At 45.6% G+C, this 23,399-nt stretch overlaps 1 pseudogene; it reads left to right on the top strand.

The window, feature by feature from the left end:
* The first annotated feature begins 4,163 nt into the window (after positions 1-4,163).
* On the top strand, positions 4,164-4,280 carry LOC124720701 (annotated as a pseudogene).
* Positions 4,281-23,399: the final 19,119 nt, after the last annotated feature.

Raw genomic sequence — 23,399 nt, 5'->3', positions numbered from 1 at the left:
TATCACGATTTCATACGGGATACTCTACCTGTGCTGCTAGAACATGTGCCTTTACATGTACAACACAACATGTGGTTCATGCACGATGGAGCTCCTGCACATTTCAGTCCAAGTGTTCGTACGCTTCTCAACAACAGATTCGGTGACCGACGGATTGGTAGAGGCGGACCAATTCCGTGGCCTCCACGCTCTCCTGACCTCAACCCTCTTGACTTTCACTTATGGGAGCATTTGAAAGGTCTTGTGTACGCTACCCCGGTACCAAATGTAGAGACTCTTCGTGCTCGTATTGTGGACGGCTATGATACAATATGCCATTCTCCAGGGCTGCATCAGCGCATCAGGGATTCCGTGCGACGGAGGGTGGATGCGTGTATCTTAGCTAACGGAGGACATTTTGAACATTTTCTCTAACAAAGTGTTTGAAGTCACGCTGGTTCGTTCTGTTGGTGTGTGTTACCATTCCATGATTAATGTCATTTGAAGAGAAGTAATAAAGTGAGCTCTAACATGGAAAGTAAGCGTTTCCGGACACATGTCCACATAACATCTTTTCTTTATTTGTGTGTGAGGAATGTTTCCTGAAAGTTTGGCCGTACCTTTTTGTAACACCCTGTATACAACCAACACGCGGGGAGCTCTTCCGCCAACTCGACCCGCTCGTTACACACAACCGACATACATCACGTGGCGACTCGGTACAGCCGACCGCTCCTGCTTCGCGCTGGAGAGCCACACTGCCCTCCCGTGTCCACCACACTCCCTCCGTTCAACGCCCCTACTTCCGCGCCACCACACGAGGTTACAACCGGTCAAAGATCTCACTTCCTCCGTAGCAGTTTCCCGGAAGCAAAAACGCAGACATCGATAGCAGAGGGAAAAGACAACCAAGCAGCCACTTAATGACAGACAACATATCAAACATGTCAGGGAAAGAAAAGGAAAACCAATGCAATCCAAACATAAGGTGTAGCAAGAGTCAATACACGGCTCAGAACACTCTTCTGAGTTTAAACACTTCCGGTGGCCACCAAACTCCCCAGACAAGAACATTATTGAGCAAATCTGGGATGTCTTGCAACATGCTGTTCAGAAGAGATCTCCACCTCCTCGTACTCTTACGGATTTATGGATAGCCTTGCAGGATTCATGGAGTCAGTTCCCTCTAGTACTAGTTCAGACATCAGTCGAGTCCATGCCACATCGTGTTGCGGCATTTCTGCGTGCTCGGAGGGACGCTACACGATATTAGGCACGTGTACCAGTATCTTTGGCTCTTCGGTGTATGATTATAAGACAGATATTTAGGAACCAGGTTTTCAAACTATAAAACATTTCCAGGGGCATATGTGGACTCTGAACACAATTTATTTGTTATTAACTGTAGATTAAAACTGAAGAGACTACAAAAATATAGGAATGTAAGGAGGTGAGACCTGTATAAGTTGAAAGGAGGTTGCTTAGGCTTTCAGAGGCAGCACTAGGCAAAGGTTGACTATAACAGGGGAGAGGAATACAGTAGGAGACGAGTGGGTAACTTTAACAGATAAAACAGTAAGGCAGCATGAGATTTTCACTCTGCAGCGGAATGTGCGCAGATATGAAACTTCCTGGCAGATTAAAACTGTGTGCCGGACCGAGACTCGAACTCGGGACCTTTGCCTTTCGCGGGCAAGATCTCTACCAACTGAGCTACCCAAGCACGACTCACGCCCCGTCTTCACAGCTTTACTTCTGCCAGTACCTTCGTCTCCTACCTTCCAAACTTCACAGAAGCTCTCCTGCGAAACTTGCTGAACTAGCACTCCTGAAAGAAATGTAACAGTTGTGATACTAAATGTAACACTTCTGTCACTAAATGTAACTGGGTTTTCTCTTTTGATGCTGTCAATTGTCAGGATGAGCATTCGAAAGCATTCTGTCAGGGTGAAAATACTAAATAAATTAACTTTTCTCTCTTAACAATATGTGGGCAGGGTGGGTTCTTCCTTGGCTCGGGTATGAGGTAGAATGAAACAGCATTTTTACGTAAGATAACTTTTATTGAAAGTTTCGTACAACTGTATCTCACTGGATGTTCTGGTTCGGAGAACGGCAGCTGTGTCGTTTGCGTAGCCTTCTGTTGCGGCAGCGGCGGCGTCTTATTACGCCTGGCGGTGTGTATCTCGTGTCGCCGTCTCGCCCAGCAGACTGGAGACGCGCAGCGCGAGGTGGCCCGTTTAATTATTGCGAGCGAAGTCGTGCATCGGATGGTGGTACCTCGGATGTGGCGTCCCTGTGTTTCTCTTCTCTAAGCGGACGCGTGTGTTGTGTGTCGGCCAGTGTCCCGGACTCGAACAACGGACTCCCGTTTGCCAGTCTTCGGCTGTTAGATCTTCATCCCAGCTCACAGGTGACTGCTGATGTGAGGCCGTCTCCTTCCCGTCCTCACGAGTCACCCGGGTACGTAAAGATCAGACTTCAAATACCTTTTAACTTCTGGCGCCGAGGCTGCTGCTTGCTATTCCATTACAGCGGCGGACTTGGTGCGTCTGTGCATGATGTAGTCTCTTCTTGCATGACGGTCTTCAGCACCGAAACTGACTTAAAACAACTGCAACGCTTCTTCACTTCTTCGTCGCTCGTCTCCGTCTGTCGGGCCCACCGCGTCTCGCGTATTTATTCACTTCAGTTCACTGGAGGTGAAGGACTTCACGGCCATTGCCTCTTCTGTCACGTTGGAAAGCTTCTCGAAGAATCTTCTTAACGTCGGTCATTGGCTCTTGGGATGTAGGCGAGGGCCTTTGCTCACATGCGACAACTGAGAAACACGTGAGCCGGTCGGGCGATGCCCTGACGGCTGAATCGACAGCGCCCGCTTATGTGGAACTTGCTGACTTCATGGTCATTGTCTCTTCTGTCTTGCTGTTTTGCCCGCTGTTTGCCAGTATGTAACTATCTAAACTAAACCAAGTTTTTCATTTATATTCTAATTTCTAGTTCACTTTGATTTCACTAATTTATTTACTTAAGTACCACTCAACAGAAAGGATATTGCGGATACATGGCTTGGCCACAGCCTGGGGGATGTTTCCAGAATGATATTTTCACTCTGCAGCGGAGTGTGCGCTGATATGATACTTCGCAGGAGACCTTCTGTAAAGAATGGAAAGTAGGAGACGAGGTACTGGTAGAAGTAAAGCTGTGAGGACGGAGCGTGAGTCGTGCTTGGGTAGCTCAGATGGTAGAGCACTTGCCCGCGAAGGGCAAAGGTCCTGAGTTCGAGTCTCGGTCCGCCACACAGTTTTAATCTACCAGGAAGTTTCATATCAGCGCACACTCCGCTGCAGAGTGAAAATCTCATTCTGGAAACATCCCCCAGGCTGTGGCCAATCCATGTCTCCGCAATATCCTTTCTTTCAGGAGTGCTAGTTCTGCAACGTTCGCAGGAGAGCTTCTGTAAAGTTTGGAAGGTAGGAGACGAGATACTGGCAGAAGTAAAGCTGTGAGTACCGGGCGTGAGTCGTGCTTCGGTAGCTCAGATGGTAGAGCACTTGCCCGCGAAAGGCAAAGGTCCCGAGTTCGAGTCTCAGTCGGGCACACAGTTTTAATCTGCCAGGAAGTTTCAGGATAGTTATTATTTACGAACTTATTTTATTTCGTGTTGATGTTGGTTGACAGTGTCCTAAGCGTCTTTAACGTGAACAAATGTTACAAAAAGAAACGTTGAAAATTATGTGGGGCCACAAATGTTCTAAAAACGCTTGACAGAGTAGACAAATTTTTCAAAAAAATTTGTTGGCTTGGAGTTCACATAGGAGTCAAGATAGCTCTAGCACTACAGCTATAGTCAAAGAAGTGTGTGCGACCGAAACAACAGTCAAGAACGAAACAAAACAATTTTTTTCTGAATTCCCACAAAAACCTGAGTGTCGAGTCTGTTATGAAGCTGCAGAATGGTGACTTAAATGAATCAACAATCGACATTCCGTCGCACTGTGGCGTTAATCAAAACTGTAACGGTGATTTTTCTAACTCACGAACGTCAATAGGCGCTAAAACCAGATGACTGAACAAAAATTTATTTTTTCGTAAACTTTTAAATAGTGAACCAACTTTACGTTTTTACCTAGTACACTCATGTAGCACCGGTGCTATTTTTTGTGCACCTTGTAAATTGTTCGGGCAACGGCCGTGCCGCAGTGGATACACCGGTTCCCGTGAGATCATCGAAGTTAAGCGCTGTCGGGCTTGGCTGGCACTTGGATGGGTGACCATCTAGCCGCCATGCGCTGTTGCCATTTTTGGGGGTGCACTCACTCAGCCTCGTGATGCCAATTGAGGAGCTATTCGACCGAATAGTAGCGGCTTCGGTCAAGAATACCATCACAACGACCAGGAGAGCGGTGTGCTGACCACACGCCCCTCCTATCCGCATCCACAACTGAGGATGACACGGCGGTCGGATGGTCCCGATGGGCCACTTGTGGCCTGAAGATGGAGTGCTTTTGTAAACTGCTTGGAGGTGAGGGCGAGATTGCTACTATTGGTATTTCAGACTGGAGACATATTTTTAATATTTTGTCTCACTGTGAAAGTTCACCTGAACACAAAGATTTTGAGTTATCTTTTATAACAAGGGGAAAAAAATCTGTTGGAACGGTAGAAAACCAATTCGAGTCATGTTGAGACAGGAAAAAATGTACTGGCCCAGTGTGTTGAAAATGGTGTTCGCGGCAATGAAGGAGCTAAATAGTTGAGGACTTCACTGCGAGGACACGCTGAAAACTTCTATTCATTACCTAAGGGTGAGTTTGCGATGCCTCTTGAACTTATAGCAGAGTGCGATGCTTTCCTCGCAGAGCACATGGATCTACAGTATATGGAAATCCTTGACAGGGACATGCAAGTTATCTAACTTCAACAATCTGTGATGAGAGAAGACAGCTGCTTTCAGAATGAATAAAAAAGATTACCTTATGTGACATCAAATGGGCCAAATATTGCTCTATAATAATAGATCTACATCGTTCTTTTGAAACACAGCTAGCTCTTTACTCACACGAAGTGTTGAGTGGTATTGACAAGGGATTTCAAATTGATTCCGTATTTCTAGATTTCCAGAAGGCCTTTGACACTCAACCACACAAATGGCTTGTAGTGCTTATGGAGTATGAAATGTTTCAAATGGCTCTAAGCACTATGGGACTTAACATCTGAGGTCATCAGTCCCCTAGACTTAGAAGTACTTAAACCTAACTAACCTAAGGACATCATACATATCCATGCCCGAGGCAGGATTTGAACCTGCGACCGTAGCAGCAACGCGGTTCCGGACTGAAGCGCCTAGAACCTCTCGGCCACAGTGGCCGGCTATGGAGTACCGTATCAGTTATGTGACTGCATTCGTGATTTCCTGTCAGAGAGGTCACAGTTCGTAGTCACTGGCAGAAAGTCATTGAGTAAACCAGAATTGATTTCTGGCATTCCCCAATGTAGTGTAATAGGCCCTCTGCTGTTCCTTATGTATATAAACGATTTGGGAGTCAAGGTGAGCAGCCGTCTTGGGCTGTTTGCAGATGATGCTGTCGTTTAGCAACTAGTAAAGTCATCAGAAGATCAAAACAAATTGGAATTCGATTTAGAAAAGATACCTGAATGACGTGGAAAGTGACAATTGACCTTAAATAATGGAAAGTGTGATTTCATCCACATGAGTGCTAGAAACGTCGGTTACACTATAAATCAGTCAAATCTAAAGGCCGTAAATTCAATTAAATATCTAAGAATTCGAATTACGAACATCTTAAACTGGAAAGAACACATAGAAAAAGTTGTGGGGAAGGCAAAGCAAACTGCAGTCTATTGGCAGTTGTTGTTGTTATGGTCTTCAGTCCTGAGACTGGTTTGATGCAGCTCTCCATGCTACACTATCCTGTGCAAGATTCTTCATCTCCCAGTACCTCCTGCAACCTACATCCCTCTGAATCTGTTTAGTGTATTCATCTCTTGGTCTCCCCCTATGATTTTTACCCTCCACGCTGCCCTCCAATGCTAAATTGGTGATCCCTTGATGCCTCAGGACATGTCCTACCAACCGATCCCTTCTTCTTGTCAAGTTGTGCCACAAACTCCTCTTGTCCCCAATCATATTTAATACTTCCTCATTAGTTATGTGATCTACCCACCTAATCTCCAACATTCTTCTGTAGCACCACATTTCGAAAGCTTCTATTCTCTTCTTGTCCAAACTATTTATTGTCCATGTTTCACTTCCATACATGGCTACACTCCATACAAATACTTTCAGAAACGACATCCTGGCACTTAAATCTATACTGGATGTTAACAAATTTCTCTTCTTCAGAAACGCATTCCTTGCCGTTGCCAGTCTACATTTTATATCCTCTCTACTTCGACCATCATCAGTTATTTTGCTCCACAAATAGCAAAACTCCTTTACTACTTGAAGTGTCTCATTTCCTAATCTAATTCCCTCAGCATCACCCGACTTAATTCGACTACATTCCATTATCCTCGTTTTGCTTTTGCTGATGTTCATCTTACATCCTCCTTTCAACACACTGTCCAATCCGTTCAACTGCTCTTCCAAGTCCTTTGCTGTCTAGATTTTAAGGGTTGGGAAAGACCCACCATGGTTTAATAGCAGTGTTAGAAAAGCGCTACGTAAACAAAGAGTACTTCATCTCAGATTCAAGAGAAGTAAGTCCTAACTGGCAAAAAAAGAAAAAGCTGAACGAATCGAAAATGAGCGTAAAGAGAGCAATGAGAGAAACGTCCAATGATTTTGAAAGTAAGACGTTGTCAACCGACCTGAGTAAAAACCCTAGAAGATTTTTGGCGTATGTAAAATCAGTAAGTGGGTCACAATCATCTATTCATTCTCTCAGCGACCACACCGGCACCGAAACGGAAGATAGCACTGAGAAGGCCGAAATACTGAATTCGGTCATCGGAAGTTGTTTCACCGCGGAAAATCGTAACACTGTCCCTCCTTTCAATCGTCTTACGAATATCGAAATGGCAGATACTGATATAAACGAACGGGGAATTGAAAAGCAGCTACAGTCGCTTAGTAGCGGAAAAGCTTCAGGGCCAGGTGAGATACGTGTAAGATTCTATAAAGCTTATGCGAATGAACTTGCTCCCCTTCTAGCAGTAATTTATCGTAGAACGCTTGAGCAACTAAAGGTACCTAACGACTGGAAAAAGCGCAGGTCATTCCCGTTTTTAAGAAAGGCCGTAAAACAGATCAACACAATTATAGACCTATATCGTTGACGCCAATCTGTTGTAGAATTATGGAACATGTTTTATGCTCAAGAATTATGACGTTCTTGGAAAATGAACAGCTCCTCTATGAAAATGAACATGGACTTCGCAGACAGAGATCCTGCGAAACTCAGCTCTCTCTGTTCCTGCATGAGATCCACAGCACAGTAGACAACGGAGCTCAGCTTGATGCCGTGTTCCTTGGTTTCAGTAAGGCATTTGACACCGTCCTGCATTGCCGTTTAATGATAAAATACGAGCTTACGGAGTATCGGAGCAAGCATGCGATTGGATTCAAGACTTTCTTGCAGATGGAACTCAGCACGTCGCTCTTAACGGAACAAAATCTACAGATGTAAAGTTAATATCCGGAGTGCCACAGGGAAGTGTGATAGGACCGTTGCTGTTAGAATATATATAAATGACCTAGTAGAAAGCGTCGGATGCTCTTTAAGGCTATACCAAAGTAGCAACGCCGGAAGATAGTAGGAATTTGCAGAACGACGTGCAGAGAATTGATGAATGGTGTAGGCTCTGGTAGTTGACTCTGAACGTGAATAAATGCAACATACTGCGCATACATAGGAAAAGAAATGCACTACTGTATAGCTACACTATTGATGACAAACTGCTGAAGACAGCTTCGACCGTAACATACCTAGACGTAACTATGCACAGCGACCTTAAGTGGAATGACCATATAAAACAGATAGTGGGAAAAGCAGACACTAGACTCAGATTCATCGGAAGAATCTTAATGAAATGTAACTCATCCACGAAAGAAGTGGCTTATAAGGCGCACTTTCTTGAGTATTGTTCATCTATCTGGGATCCCTATCAGGTAGCACTGATAGAGGACATGAGAAAGATCCAACGAAGAGCGGCGCGTTTCGTCACGGAATCGTTTAATTGGCAAGAGAGCGTTACGGAGATGCTAAACAAATTCCACTGGCAGACGTTACAAGAGAGACGTTGTGCATCCCGCAGAGGTTTAATACTGAAATTTCGGGCCAGCACTTTTCAGGAGGAGTCAGACAACGTATTACTCCCCCCCCCCCCCCCCCCGCCCCCCCTCACCACACACCCATCTCGCGTATTGTGACCACAAGGAGAAAATTCGAGAAATTAGAGCCAATACCGAGGCTTACCGACAATCATTCTTGCCACGAACTATTCGCGAGTGGAACAGGCCTGGAGGGAACAGATAGTGGTACCGAAAGTACCCTCCGCCACACATCATTAGGTGGCTTGCGGAGTATGATGTAGATGTAGATGCAAAAGATCAAGGAAACGCAAAGAAGCAGACGTTGAAGAAGTTCTTGTGACTGCTAGGGAGAAATTTAGAGTATACAGATTTTTTCCCATTGCTCGACAGATTGTACGCTGAATTAGTTGAGGAGGAAGGAAAGTTATAAAACACCGATAGACTCCTTCACAGTTTTCAGTTAACTTAACAATATGAAACTTCCTGGCAGATTAAAACTGTGTGCCGGACCGAGACTCAAACTCGGGACCTTTGCCTTTCGCTGGCAAGTGCTCTACCATCTCAGCTACCCGAGCACGACTCACGCCCCGTCCTCACAGCTTTACTTCTGCCAGTACCTCGCCTTCTACCTTCCAAACTCTACAGAAGCTCTCCTGCGAACCTGCAGAACTAGCACTCTTGAAAGAAAGGATATTGCGGAGACATGGCTTAGCCACAGCCTGGGGAATGTTTCCAGAATGATATTTTCACTCTGCAGCGGAGTGTGCACTGATATGAAACTTCGCAGGAGAGCTCTTATGGTGGAAGGGTGGCAACCTTAAATCCTAAAATGACTATTTAAATAAAATCCATAAAATGCAGACCTACATAAAATGTACAACATGATCTACATTACACATATACCACCAAGCAAGATGATAGGCAAGATAAAAACATGTTTCAAGAATTCGGCCTTTAAGCAATAAATTCGTTAACACCGAATTCGACAAACATGACATAGGCAGCTATTAACGTATGGCAGACAGACAGACAGACACTAACTGCCTAACAAATGCGGACGAGAGATAGACGAGCAAGCTGGGGACGAGAGACTGACCAAGAACACGAATTTAACAAGTAAATGAAACAACATATCTCCAATCACTTCTAATAAACTGCTATTTCTGGCGAAGACCTAGCGCAGCACCCCCAACGCTCTCCCGAACCGCCCGTTGCCAGCCGCTTCAACGGACGCAGGAAGGCGCGCCGATCCCCCGTCTCACGGCGTCGCAGTTGGCACCGACCAACCCGACGTCGTGGGTTGACTCCTGTTGCTCTCGTGTCGGCCGCGAAGCCACTACCCCTCGCTATACGGCGCGGCCCACTGGACTCACGTGGCGACCTCACATGCGCCGACGCTCAAGGCGGACAAGTCATCTGGTGTCTCAGTGCGCGACCGTCCAACCGACCGATCCAACCGCCAATGACCGTTGGCCGAGCAACTCGAGCAGACTGGCGGCCTAACGCGCAGACTCAGATGCAGGAACTCAGCCCCGACCGGGCGACCACTAGCTGAGTTCTGTTGCTGGTGGAGTGGCAAGACTCTCATTTTCTGGCTTTAAAGTTGATCCAAAGGACAGGCGTACTAGCACTCCGACGACAGACAGACAATAACTGCCGCACAAATGCAAACGAGAGACAGACCAGCAACTGGTGACGCGAGACTGACCCAGCCTCACTCCGACTCACCCCTTGCCGAACTTTTCTTTTTCCTTTATTGAATTTCAATTCCCCCCGAAGGGGGCGGGCTGGCAGCAGCTTAGTACGCTGCTCTACAGCCTACAGACTTCTTTAAAAGCGGAAGAAGAAAAGAAACAAGAAAAACAGGCGATAAAACGGTGACTTAAAGTGTAAAATGGCGGAAAATTGCGGGAAGTTAAATCAAAGGGGTTGGAAATTTTAATAAAATACACAGGGATCATACAAGTAACACAGTAGACACACAATTAAAAAAAAAAAAAAAAACATGGCGACAGTCTGGTTTCTGTTCGCAAGAGATAAAAAATCACACCCAGTGACAGTATGATGGCCGTTCGCAACACTTCCCAAAAGACACACAACACGGAACATTCACTGTAAAACACTGCACGAAAATGTCGGCAAAAAAATGACACTCCCTAGCCAAGGGCAAATGGGGGGGGGGACCTGGAGGAGGGGGTAAACAAGAAGGGAGGAGAGGAAAAATCGAAAAGGGAGGGGGAACCAAAGGAGGGAGAGGATTCATAAGGGGGGAGAGTGGCAGGGCAGACGTGAGAGGGAATGGGAAAAGGCAGAGGAGGGAAATGCAAGAGGACTCAGGGGAGAGAAGGGGGCAGAGAGAGGGGAGGTGGGAAAAAAAGAGGTTGGAAGGGGGGGAGAGGGAGCCTGGGAAAAGGACAGAGGAAAGGGGGGGGGGTGAGGATCAGAGTTGATAGGAGGGATAAATGGAGGGAGAGAGAGCATCATCCAGGAGGGGGAGAGTTGATGGAAGCCACCTTGGGAAAGGAGATGTAGGGTGTAGAGATGGAGGGTAGGGGGGACACAACATTGAAGACGTGCAGGGGGCGGCGATGGGAGAGGAGAGGAGCAACCAGGGGGTGAGGGGGATCAAGGCGGCGGGAGGTGTAGAGTATGCGGATATGTTCAAGGAATAGGATCAGATGGGGAATGGAATGAGGTCATAGAGGATCCGCGTGGGGGACGGGAGGCGTATATGGAAGGCAAGGCGGGGTGCATAACTCTCAAGGATCTGGAGGGACTTATAGAATTTGGGGGGGGGGGCCGCGGATATCGAGGCAGAACTGGCATAACAGAGGATGGGATGGATTAAGGATTTGTAGGTGTGGAGGATGGTAGAGAGGTGCAACCCCCATGTCCGGCCAGAGAGGAGTTTGAGGAGGGATCCAGGTGAGGTGACTGTCAACGGTGAGGTCAAGGTAGGTGAGGGGGGAGGGGTGAGGCAGACAGGATGGGCGCAGACAGTAAGGGAGAAATCCAGGAGCCGGAAGGAGCGAGTTGTACGACCTACGATGATTGCCTGGGTCTTGGAAGCATTGATTTTCAGGAGCCACTGGTTACACCAAGCGGCAAAAAGATCAAGGTCATTCTGGAGAAGGCGTTGGGACCGGTGGAGGGTAGGAGCGAGGGCGAGGGCGAGGAATGCGGTGTCATCGGCATATTGCAAGAGGCGTACTGGAGGTGGGGGGGGGGGGTTGGGGCATATCTGCCGTGTACAGGAGGTACAGGAGATGTGAGCGGACAGAGCCCTGGGGCACACCTGCAGAGGGGAAGAAGGTGTGGGAATTGGCATTATGGATGGTAACATAGGAGGGGCGGCGGGAGAGGAAGGAGGCCACCAGACGGATGTAGTTGACAGGAAGGGCTTAGGTTTGGAGTTTAAACAGGAGACTGGGATGCCAGACACGGTCGTAGGCCTTTTCGAGGTCGAGGGAGACAAAAATGGTGGAGCGACGGGAGTTAAGCTGGAGGGAGAGGATATGAGTGAGGCGGAGGAGTCGGTCAATGGCAGAGAAGGAAGGTCGAAAGCCACATTGGGTGTCGGGGAGGAGGTGGTTTTGGTGGAGGTGGTGATGGATACACCAGGAAAAGATGGATTCCAAGAGCTTGCTGAACACCGATGTGAGACAGATGGGACGATAGGAGGAGGTATCAGATGGAGGCTTGTTGGGTTTGGAGAACATCAGGAACTGAAAGGAAGGAGCGATGGCAGTGTTTGAGGTGACGGTAGGTAATGCAGTCGTGGCCGGGAGCAGTGTTGCGTTTAGTGCGGAGTGTGAGGCTGATGTCCTGTGTAGTGATGGGAGCGTTAAGTTCAGATGGTGGGGTGTGGCCCAAGTACTGGAAGCTAGGAGCAAGGGGACCCTTGCCGAGCTCATAGCGCCCCTTAAATGCACGTGAACAGGCAACCTTTCCCCTTTCCCACCAGAGGGAGACACCAAAGCTGCGACTGCCACAGCGGCACCACCGCCAGAAACGGAGGGCGACTGCTTCAGACAACGCACTGCGGCACACTCTTCAAAACAGCAAATTTTTTACCACAGCTCAGTCATATGAAAAAAATTCTGTGAAAGAGAAAATGAGACACGGAAATTACTAGCTTGCTGTTTCCCGGGAGGACTTGGTTCACAATTGCAACCTCTTGGTGTCTCAATACATAAACCATTTAAAGTGTATACGAGAGAGGTGTGGAACAAATGGGTGACGCATGAAACTTGACGTGAATTCACACCGAAGGGAGCTTTAAAATGGCCTACAATCAAAGCGGTATGTTCGTGGGTAAAACATCCATGGTCTAGAGTGACAGAAGACATTATTGTTAAATTTTTCAAGAAGTGCGGCATAAGTAGCACTCTAGATGGGCAGTGAAGTTCGCCTTATATATGAGGAGGACAAGGATGAAGACGAAGAGGAAGGAAAAGAAGCAGGAGAAGAAGAAGAGAGCTCATACAGCGATTTTGAGGAATTTTAAAGTTCAGTTCAGTTTGATAAACTAAGAAGGTTCTTAGTCTCGCTCTGCAATCTAATAATCAAAATGTTATTTTTTTAAAAAAAACGCTTAAAAATAAAGTGCGCCTTATGATCCGTAAAATACGATGAATTTCCAGGAATGGAACGGTTCCAAGCCACGTTTCAAACAGTGCTCTCATCATGTTTATACGAGGGTTCACTGGAAAGTAATGGCTCCACCTTCGTAACTCTTCAACAGTTGGCAGCTTTGGTATGCGGCAGGTCCTGGCTTGTTCCGTAGCCTCTTCTCTACAGCTCCAGTTGGCGGGAAGCCTTAGCATTGACCGGTTGTGTTGTTACAGTGTAAAGTATGGAACCCTGCGCAGACGGTCGGTCATGCGATTTAAGCAATGTGCAGTCATTCAATTCTTGACAGTAGAATGTGTCACCCCAAAGGAGATTCATCAGAGAATGAAAGCAGTTTACGGTGATTGTGTTGATGTGAGTCTATGGAATATCGACACAAAGACTCGCTCCAGAAAAAGAAATTCAAGACGCAGCTCTCAGCTGGAATAATCATGGCCACAGTTTTCTGGGACGCAGCTCGTGTTATCCGTGTTGATTTCCTCGAACGTGGAACAACAATAAATTCAGAGCGTTGCATCACAACGCTGCGAACTCTGAAACGACAGCTCATAAAATTGCAGCATCCAAGAAGAAATCTTGGAAATACTTTGGAAACAGGTTGGAGATTTTGGGTCAAGCTGCTGGGAAACCATTCTGGAGTGTAATTAGCAGTCTTCGAAAGGGAGGTAAGAAGGAAATGACAAGTATTTTGGACAGGTCAGGAAAACTGCTGGTGAATCCTGTGGATGCCTTGGGCAGGTGGAGGGAATATTTTGAAGAGTTGCTCAATGTAGGTGAAAATACGATCAGTAATGTTTCAGATTTCGATGTACAATGGGATAGGAATGATGATGGAAATAGGATCACATTTGAGGAAGTGGAGAAAATGGTCAATAGATTGCAGTGCAATAAAGAGGCTGGGGTGAATGAAATTAAGTCGGAACTCATCAAATGCAGTGGAATGTCAGGTCTTAAATGGCTACACAAGATAATTGAAATGACCTGGGAGTCGGGACAGGTCCAATCAGACTGGACGAAAGCAGTAATCACACCAATATTTAAACATGGGAAGAGAAAAGATTGTAACAACTACAGAGGTATCTCTTTAATCAACGTTGTGGGTAAAATCTTCTGAGGCATTGTTGAAAGGAAAGTGCGAGTATTAGTTGAGGGCAAATTGGATGAAAATCAGTGTGGGTTTAGGCCTCTTAGAGGTTGTCAGGACCAGATCTTTAGCTTACGGCAAAAAATGGAGAAGTGTTATGAGTGGAACAGGGAATTGTATCTATGCTTTATAGATCTAGGAAAGTCATATGACCGGGTTCCCAGGAGGAAGTTATTGTTCTACGAGATTATGGAATAGGAGGCAAGCTTTTGTAAGCAATTAAAGGTCTTTACATAGATAGTCAGGCAACAGTTAGAGTTGACGGTAAATTGAGTTCATGGTTCACAGTAGTTTCAGGGGTAAGACAAGGCTGCAACCTGTCTCCACTGTTGTTCATATTATATATGGATCATATGTTGAAAACAATAGGCCGGCTGGGTGAGATTAAGATATGTGAAAACAAAATAAGCACTCTCACATATGCGGATGACTTAGTTGTGATGGCAGATTCGATTGAAAGTTTGCAAAGTAATATTTCAGAGCTAGATCAGAAATGTAAGGACTATGATATGAATATTAGCATCTCCAAAACGAAGGTAATGTCAGTGGGAAAGAGATGTAAACGGATTGAGTGCCAAAAAGGAGGAACAAAGCTAGAACAGGTGGACGGTTTCAAGTACTTAGGATGCATATTCTCACAGGATGGCAACATAGTGAAAGAACTGGAAGCGAGGTGTAGCAAAGCTAATGCAGTGAGCGCTCAGCTACGATCTACTCTCTTCTGCAAGAAGGAAGTCAGTATCAAGACTAAGTTATCTGTGCACCGTTCAATCTTTCGACCAACTTTGTTGTATGGGAGCGAAAGCTGGGTGGATTCAGGTTACCTTATCAACAAGGTTGAGTTTACGGATATGAAAGTAGCTAGGATGATTGCAGGTGCTAGTAGATGGGAACAATGGCAGGAGGGTGTCCACAATGAGGAAATCAAAGAAAAACTGGGAATGAACTCTATAGATGTAGCAGTCAGGGCGAACAGGCTTAGATGGTGGGGTCATGTTACACGCATGGGAGAAGACTCATGGGTTCAGCAGTAGAGGGTAGGAGGAGTCAGGGTAGGCAAAGGAGAAGGTACCTGGATTTGTTTAAGAATGATTTTGAAGTAATAGGCTTAACATCAGAAGAGGCACCAATGTTAGCACTGAATAGGGTATCATGGAGGAATTTTATAGGGGGGACTATGCTCCAGACTGAACGCTGAAAGGGATAATCAGTCTTACAGTCTTAAATGATGATGTTGATGATGATGATGATGATGATGACGATGATGATGATGATCCCATCCAAACCCAATTAACGAAGGTGGAGGCATTACTTTTCATTCAACCCTCGTATGTACGACACACAGAAATTGTTCAGCAGATCACTCGTTTTCGGCTATTAAAAGGCTGAAATCGGACTTGTGCTCTACCCAGTCTGAGGGGAGAGTGAACACGTTGTGCATTTTCACATCGAGTCTCGAAGATATGATTAACGACTTTGCTGACATCGAAACCAGATACAGACTTTGCTGACTGATGAGTTTTGTTTATTTCTTCATGATACTTTTAAACAATCGTGTTGTAATGTCATCTCTTATAAGGGAACCTCCCCATCGCACCCCCCTCAGATTTAGTTATAAGTTGGCACAGTGGATAGATCAATCGAGAAAACAGGGAGAAATTGTGTGGAACTATGAAAAAATAAGCAAAATATACAAACTGAGTAGTCCATGCGCAAGATAAACAACATTAAGGGTGCTGTGAACACAGGAGCGCCGTGGTCCCGTGGTTAGCGTGAGCAGCTGCGGAGCGAGAGGTCCTTAGTTCAAGTCTTCCCTCGAGTAAAAAGTTTATTATTTTTATTTTCAGACAATTACCAGAGTTCAGGCACTCACACATAATCAACTTCGCTCTCCAAAATTCCAGGACATGTTCAGATTTGCTTGGACATATGCAGGATTTGACGGTCTACACACGGAAAAATTTGGAAACGTTAAAAACATATGTTTTGACAGAGCACAGGGAAAACTGTGCGACTGTGAAACTGTTGCATTCATTTGTTGCAGTTTATGTGACACACTCTTATGTTTTCATCACTGTTTTGGAAGTGATTATCACATCCACAAGAAAACCTAAATCGGGCAAGGTAGAAGAATCTTTTTACCCATTCGCCAAGTGTGTAAGTTAGGTGGGTCGACAACATATTCCTGTCATGTGACGCACATGCCGTCACCAGTGTCGTATAGAATATATCAGGCGTGTTTTCCTGTGGAGGAATCCGTTGACCTATGACCTTGCGATCAAATGTTTCCGGTTCCCATTGGAGAGGCACGTCCTTTCGTCTACTAATCGCACGGTTTTGCGGTGCGGTCGCAAAACACAGACACTAAACTTATTACAGTGAACAGAGACGTCAATGAACGAACGGACAGATCATAACTTTGCAAAAATAAAGTAAGTAAACTTTCCGCTCGAGGGAAGACTTGAACCAAGGACCTCTCGCTCCGCCGATGCTCACGCTAACCACGGAACCACGTCGCTTCTGAGCTCACATTACCCTTAATGTTGCCTATCTTGCACATGGACTACTCAGTTTGTATATTTTACTTATTTTTTTCATAGTTCTACACAACTTCTTCCTGTTTTCTCGATTGATCTGTGTTCAGTTTTTCAAGGCCTATCAACTGTGCCAAATTATAACTAACTGTTATCTACATGGGAGTTAGATTTAAATAGGTTACCGGTAGTGAGCTAGAAGAGACTACAGGGTCTATCAAAAAGAATCAACCCATTTTTAAAAAAATCATAACTCGTATGTTATTTGATATACGTGCGTAAACAACGTACTGTTGGAGACAGCAAACTTGAGTTTTACGTGGTTCCCGCTAGATAGCAGCAGTGTGCACCCATTTCTGTTGCAGTAAAAATGGTGTCGGGACAACAGAAAGCGTTTTGTGTTCTACCTGCCGCGCAGTGCGGGTCAGTACCAACTGTTCAAATGGTTCGAATGGCTCTGAGCACTATGGGTTTAACTTCTGAGGTCATAAGTCCCCTGGAACTCAGAACTACTTAAACCTAACTAACCTAAGGACATCACACACATCCATGCCCGAGGCAGGATTCGAACCTGCGGCCGTAGCGGTCGCGCGGGTCCAGACTGTAGCACCTAGAACCGCTTGGCCACCCCGGCCGGCTAACAACTGTTCAGCGTGACTTTCGCACTAGGTGCAGTGTGGATCCTCCTACAGCATAGAGCATTTTAGAAGATGGCGTGAACAATTCCGAGAAACAGGTTTTTCGTGTAAAAGCAAATTTGTTGGCCGTCCCCGAGTGTCTGACACAGACGTCGAACGCATCCGCCGTAGTTCCACAAGGAGTCCTCAGAAATCCGTTCGCCTTGCAGCTCGACAGCTCAACATGGCCCGATGTCCGTCTGGCGTGTGTTGCGTCTACGTTTACTCAAGAAACGTTGCAAAATTCAGCTGCTGCAATCTCTTCGTGAAGGTGACAAACAACAACATGTGGAGTTCTGTAATTTCGTTCTTGGCAAGATGGAGGATGACAGTTTTCTGCCACACTTGGTGTTCAGTGACGAGGCAATATTCCATTTAAATGGAAAGGTGAACGATCATAGTATGAGAATATGGGGTATGTAATAACCCCATGGGCCGAGCGGTTCTAGGCGTTACAGTTTGGAACCGCGCGACCGATACGGTAGCAGGTTCGAATCCTGCCTCGGGCATGGATGTGTGTGATGTCCTTAGGTTACTTAGGTTTAAGTAGTTCTAAGTTCTAGGGGACTGATGACTTCAGAAGTTAAGTCCCATAGTGCTCAGAGCCATTTGAACAACCCCATGATGTTGGACAACATGAAAGGGACTCTCCAAAATTGAATGTGTTTCGTGGAGTTTCACGGGGAAAGGTGTACGGTATAGTTTTCTTTGCCGAGAGCACTGTTACAGGAAGCATATATCTCGGTATGCTCAAAAGGTTTCTTTTCCCACAGTTGGACTCTGATTGGAACGACTCCAGTAACTAACAGGATAGGGCACCGCCACACTAGCATCTGGAAGTGCGGGAATTTTTAAATCGGAGGATCGGTCGCACTGGACTAAATGATTCAGCCTTACATTACTGGCCTCCAAGGTGACCGGACCTGACTGTGTGTGATTATTTCTTGTGGTGGTTTATAAAAGACTCCGTTTATGTGCCTCCTTCAGCAACAACAGTGAATGAACTGAGACTTTGCATAACAGCAGCTGTGGAAGCTGTAGCTCAAGACGCGTTTGCTGCTGTGTGGGAACAGTTTGAATACTGTGTTGACATGTGCCGTGCATCTCAAGGGGGGCATAGTGAACATCTGTGAAGAGGTATGATATAAACTTTTTGAGTTTCCCGTTCATCAAAAAAACAAAATTCATTTTTTCGTTTGATAGTTTCAGAATTATACACGTGCCAAATCAGATGACTGCTTTTGATACGTCCTGCGTAATAAGGCGGTGAGAAACAAGAATCAAAAAAAGTCTCGTTTGACGTTTCCTTGTTTGAGGATAGCTTCTAGTTTCGATTTCTGCGGCAGACAACTTCAGTGTGTCACTAAATATCACAACATCGGTTATTGCTTCTGTTTTCTCAGGAACGTCGTGACGTGCCTAGAGGCGTATCGAGACGGCCGTTCCCAGAGTCGGCAGGCTGGAGGCTTCTGAAGACAACGAGGAACTTCTGGTGGACACGGTGGGCGGGTGAGTAGCCGAACAAAGATTACAACTTCTTCTTATTCATCTGTAGAAGGTGCTGCACATACGGGCAGTCCCGTTTATTTACTCCTCACCGAAAAACTTTTTGACCAGGAACAAAATGAAAAAGAAAATTTGTCACTCAAATAATGGTTGTTGTTGTTGTGGTCTTCAGTCCTGAGACTGGTTTGATGCAGCTCTCCCTGCTACTCTATCCTGTGCAAGCTTCTTCATCTCCCACTACCTACTGCAACCTACATCCTTCTGAATCTGCTTAGTGTATTCATCTCTTGGTCTCCCTCTACCATTTTTACCCTCCACCCTGCCCTCCAACGCTAAATTTGTGATCCCTTGATGCCTCAGAACATGCCCTACCAACCGGTCCCTTCTTCAAGTCAAGTTGCGCCACAAACTCGTCTTCTCCACTATTCTATTCAATACCTCCTCATTAGTTACGTGATCTACCCATCTAATCTTCAACATTCTTCTGTAGCACCGGTTAGCTATCAGGAACGACATTACCCAGCGTCGTTGCCTATCTTGCTTTTTTTTTTTTTTTTTTTTAGCAAATTAAGATCATCAGTTCACTTTCTCTCTTCAAAACCTATATAATTCACTGGAACGTGACGCCATTAACTTCACACAGTACTGACTTTCTACATCTACATCCATACTCCGCAAGCCACCGGATGGTGTGTGGTGGAGGGTACCTTGAGTGCCTCTATCGGTTCTCCCTTCTGTTGCAGTCTCGTATTGTTCGTGGAAAGAAGGATTTTCGGTATGCCTCTGTGTGGGCTCTAATCTCTCTGATTTTATCCTCATGGTCTCTTCGCGAGATATACGTAGGAGGAAGCAATATACTGCTTGACTCCTCAGTGAAGGTATGTTCTCGAAACTTCAACAAAAGCCCGTACCGAGCTACTGAGCGTCTCTCCTGCAGAGTCTTCCTCTGGAGTTTATCCATCATCTCCGTAACGCTTTCGCGATTACTAAATGATCCTGTAACGAAGCGTGCTGCTCTCCGTTGGATCTTCTCTGTCTCTTCTATCAACCCTATCTGGTATGGATCCCACATTGCTGAGCAGTATTCGAGCAGTGGACGAACAAGCGTACTGTAACCTACTTCCTTTGTTTTCGGATTGCATTTCCTTAGGATTCTTCCAATGAATCTCAGTCTGGCATCTGCTTTACCGACGATCAACTTTATATGATCATTCCATTTTAAATCACTCCTAATGCGTACTCCCAGATAATTTATGGCATTAACTGCTTCCAGTTGCTGACCTGCTATTTTGTAGCTAAATGATAAAGGATCTATCTTTCTGTGGGTTCGTAGCACATTACACTTGTCTACATTGAGATTCAATTGCCATTCCCTGCACCATGCGTCAATTCGCTGCAGATCCTCCTGTATTTCAGTACAATTTTCCATTGTTAGAACCTCTCGATATACCACAGCATCATCCGCAAAAAGCCTCAGTGAACTTTCGATGTCATCCACAAGGTCATTTATGTATATTGTGAATAGCAGCGGTCCTACGGCACTCCCCTGCGGCACACCTGAAATCACTCTTACTTCGGAAGACTTCTCTCCATTGAGAATGACATGCTGCGTTCTGTTGTCTAGGAACTCTTCAATCCAATCACACAATTGGTCTGATAGTCCATATGCTCTTACTTTGTTCATTAAACGACTGTGGGGAACTGTATCGAACGCCTTGCGGAAGTCAAGAAACACGGCATCTACCTGGGAACCCGTGTCTACGGCCCTCTGAGTCTCGTGGACGAATAGCGCGAGCTGGGTTTCACACGACCGTCTTTTTCGAAACACATGCTGATTCCTACAGAGTATATTTCTAGTCTCCAGAAAAGTCATTATACTCGAACATAATACGTGGTCCAAAATTCTACAACTGATCGACGTTAGAGATATAGGTATATAGTTCTGCACATCTGTTCGACGTCCCTTCTTGAAAATGGGGATGACCTGTGCCCTTTTCCAATCCTTTGGAATGCTACGCTCTTCTAGAGACCTACGGTACACAGCTGCAAGAAGGGGGGCAAGTTCCTTCGTGTACTCTGTGTAACGACTTTAACTGATGATTAAGTGAAAATCACTTAGTTTCAAGTATTGCTGATAGATGTCGTAACTTTTGTACCATTTTTCACATTAAGTGAATATCTATGAAGCTCTCGCTGCTCTTCCGTACCTCAACAAGCAACTAGCCAGAATGAGATACACTGTCCAGTCACCTGTCAAAAGTCCTTTTAACCTTTTGCAGTGCAGACCGCTAAGGCACCTGCAGAAAGAGCGCCAGTGAGGTCCTGGAAGGTTCTAACAACCCTACCACAACAAAGGTCAAAATTTAATAATGATTGTGGTGTTGCTCACGCTGCTAAATACTGCATTTTCGGTCAACAACAAAGTTATTGTGTGGCAGGTGTCATTAGAGCACCGTTAATAAAGTCCTTTCATGTAATAATGAAAAAACCAGGCTCTCATCTTTTCGTGTTTCCCACGCTGGTCTCGTTGTAAAATCATGGCTCAACTGTCGAAAACCTAGGTGATGATGATTCCAAGCTCAGATGCAAAGAGGCCTAGGTTTTATTCTGCCATATTCAAAAGTGTTATAGATGTGTTTCACAAACCATTCTTGAAGATTAAACCTTTGACAGTTAGCACAATGGCGATGTAAAAAAATAATCAGCACTCCTGGAAGGTCCCGGTAGGGGTGTGAAGCCGTGCCGTATCCAGTTTCCTGGCCAGCTGCGCTGGATTTCTCTGAGTGAACGGCCCGATCTAGGTGGTCGCCACAGATTCTAGACTGGGTTTAAATCCGGAGAGTCTGGATGCAGGGGCAGTGTGGTAATGTCATCCTGGTGCTCTTCCAACCAGGCACGGACAGTGCGAGCTGCGTGATGTGTAGTGTTGTCCTGCTGGTAGATGACACCATGCTGTGGAAAAAAAGACTGCGTGTAGGGGTGAATACGGTCACCGAGGATAGACGCGTACTTGTGTTGAGCCGTCCTGCGTTCTAGACTCGCGAGAACACTCAGCGAGAGCCACAAAAACAGTCCCCAGAGGAGGACACTCCGACGAATGTTGCAAACGTAACGTTAGCGACAGTCCCGGACGGTGCACAAGTCCCGCCCAATCACCCCCCTCCACACCAATCCATATCCTAAGCTCCGCCCATGGTGTGCCGCATGTTCCAACATCAAAGTTGTTCGTATCACAGATATGCCAGTCATAACAAGGCAGAAAATCAGTAGTTAGTACGAAATACAGTTTTTCCGGTACCATTGTGAAAAGAATTGGAAATATGTTCATTGGATATGCGAGTTGAAAAATCGTCAGTAAGAAAGAAATATAAAAATGGTATCCACACTGTCTTTTTTATTTCATGAGCTTTCATCTGCACTATATCAAAAAATCTGATATTTGTTAACTGCAGTGAGCGAAAATTTCCGTCACCTCGTGTAGTGTAAGAAATTCTGTTGGGAAATATTAATTGGCAGTATCGCCAAGGATGCTGTCCATTATCTCGATTGTCTAAAGTCAATGTTGTGCATGAACAAGGCAAAGTCGATGTCTCGGTTTGTTTCTGGGTACCTCATTAAGACTAAAGAATATAAGAGTGGGATAATGTAGAAATGCGTAATGCAAGCAGTCAGATATTTATACAGTGACATTCTTCATTAATATTTGCCTGTGTAATGGGTGAATTTTTACTTGTGAACTCTTATGACTGCTTGCTTATAGCTGACACGAGATTACTTTGAGTTCTTCTTCAGTGTTTGAGAGCTTTAGAGCTGACTATTGTCAAACATATGTACATAATTTCGTCAGTGCCATTCCAACACATCTTATCGTACTTTAATGTCTGTTAGATATCAGTTTTGACAGCAGTTGGCCACAACAGTCAAGATTACGTACAGGGTGTCCAGAAAATGACTCCCTGATTTCAACATTAAATATCTCGAAAACAAAGATCGATAGAGGAAGGCAGTAAACGGTATGTTTATTGTTAAAGCTGTAAGAAGTTTATACAGCAGTTTGAAATAATACACTCCTGGAAATTGAAATAAGAACACCGTGAATTCATTGTCCCAGGAAGGGGAAACTTTATTGACACATTCCGGGGGTCAGATACAACACATGATCACACTGACAGAACCACAGGCACATAAACACAGGCAACAGAGCATGCACAATGTCGGCACTAGTACAGTGTATATCCACCTTTCGCAGCAATGCAGGCTGCTATTCTCCCATGGAGACGATCGTAGAGATGCTGGATGTAGTCCTGTGGAACGGCTTGCCATGCCATTTCCACCTGGCGCCTCAGTTGGACCAGCGTTCGTGCTGGACGTGCAGACCGCGTGAGACGACGCTTCATCCAGTCCCAAACATGCTCAATGGGGGACAGATCCGGAGATCTTGCTGGCCAGGGTAGTTGAATTACACCTTCTAGAGCACGTTGGGTGGCACGGGATACATGCGGACGTGCATTGTCCTGTTGGAACAGCAAGTTCCCTTGCCGGTCTAGGAATGGTAGAACGATGGGTTCGATGACGGTTTGGATGTACCGTGCACTATTCAGTGTCCCCTCGACGATCACCAGTGGTGTACGGCCAGTGTAGGAGATCGC

The sequence above is a fragment of the Schistocerca piceifrons genome, chromosome 11, assembly GCF_021461385.2.
Source record: "Schistocerca piceifrons isolate TAMUIC-IGC-003096 chromosome 11, iqSchPice1.1, whole genome shotgun sequence".
Classification (NCBI taxonomy): domain Eukaryota; kingdom Metazoa; phylum Arthropoda; class Insecta; order Orthoptera; family Acrididae; genus Schistocerca; species Schistocerca piceifrons.
The sequence above is the reverse complement of the archived record's forward strand: the minus strand, read 5'-3'. Positions and strand labels throughout refer to the sequence as shown.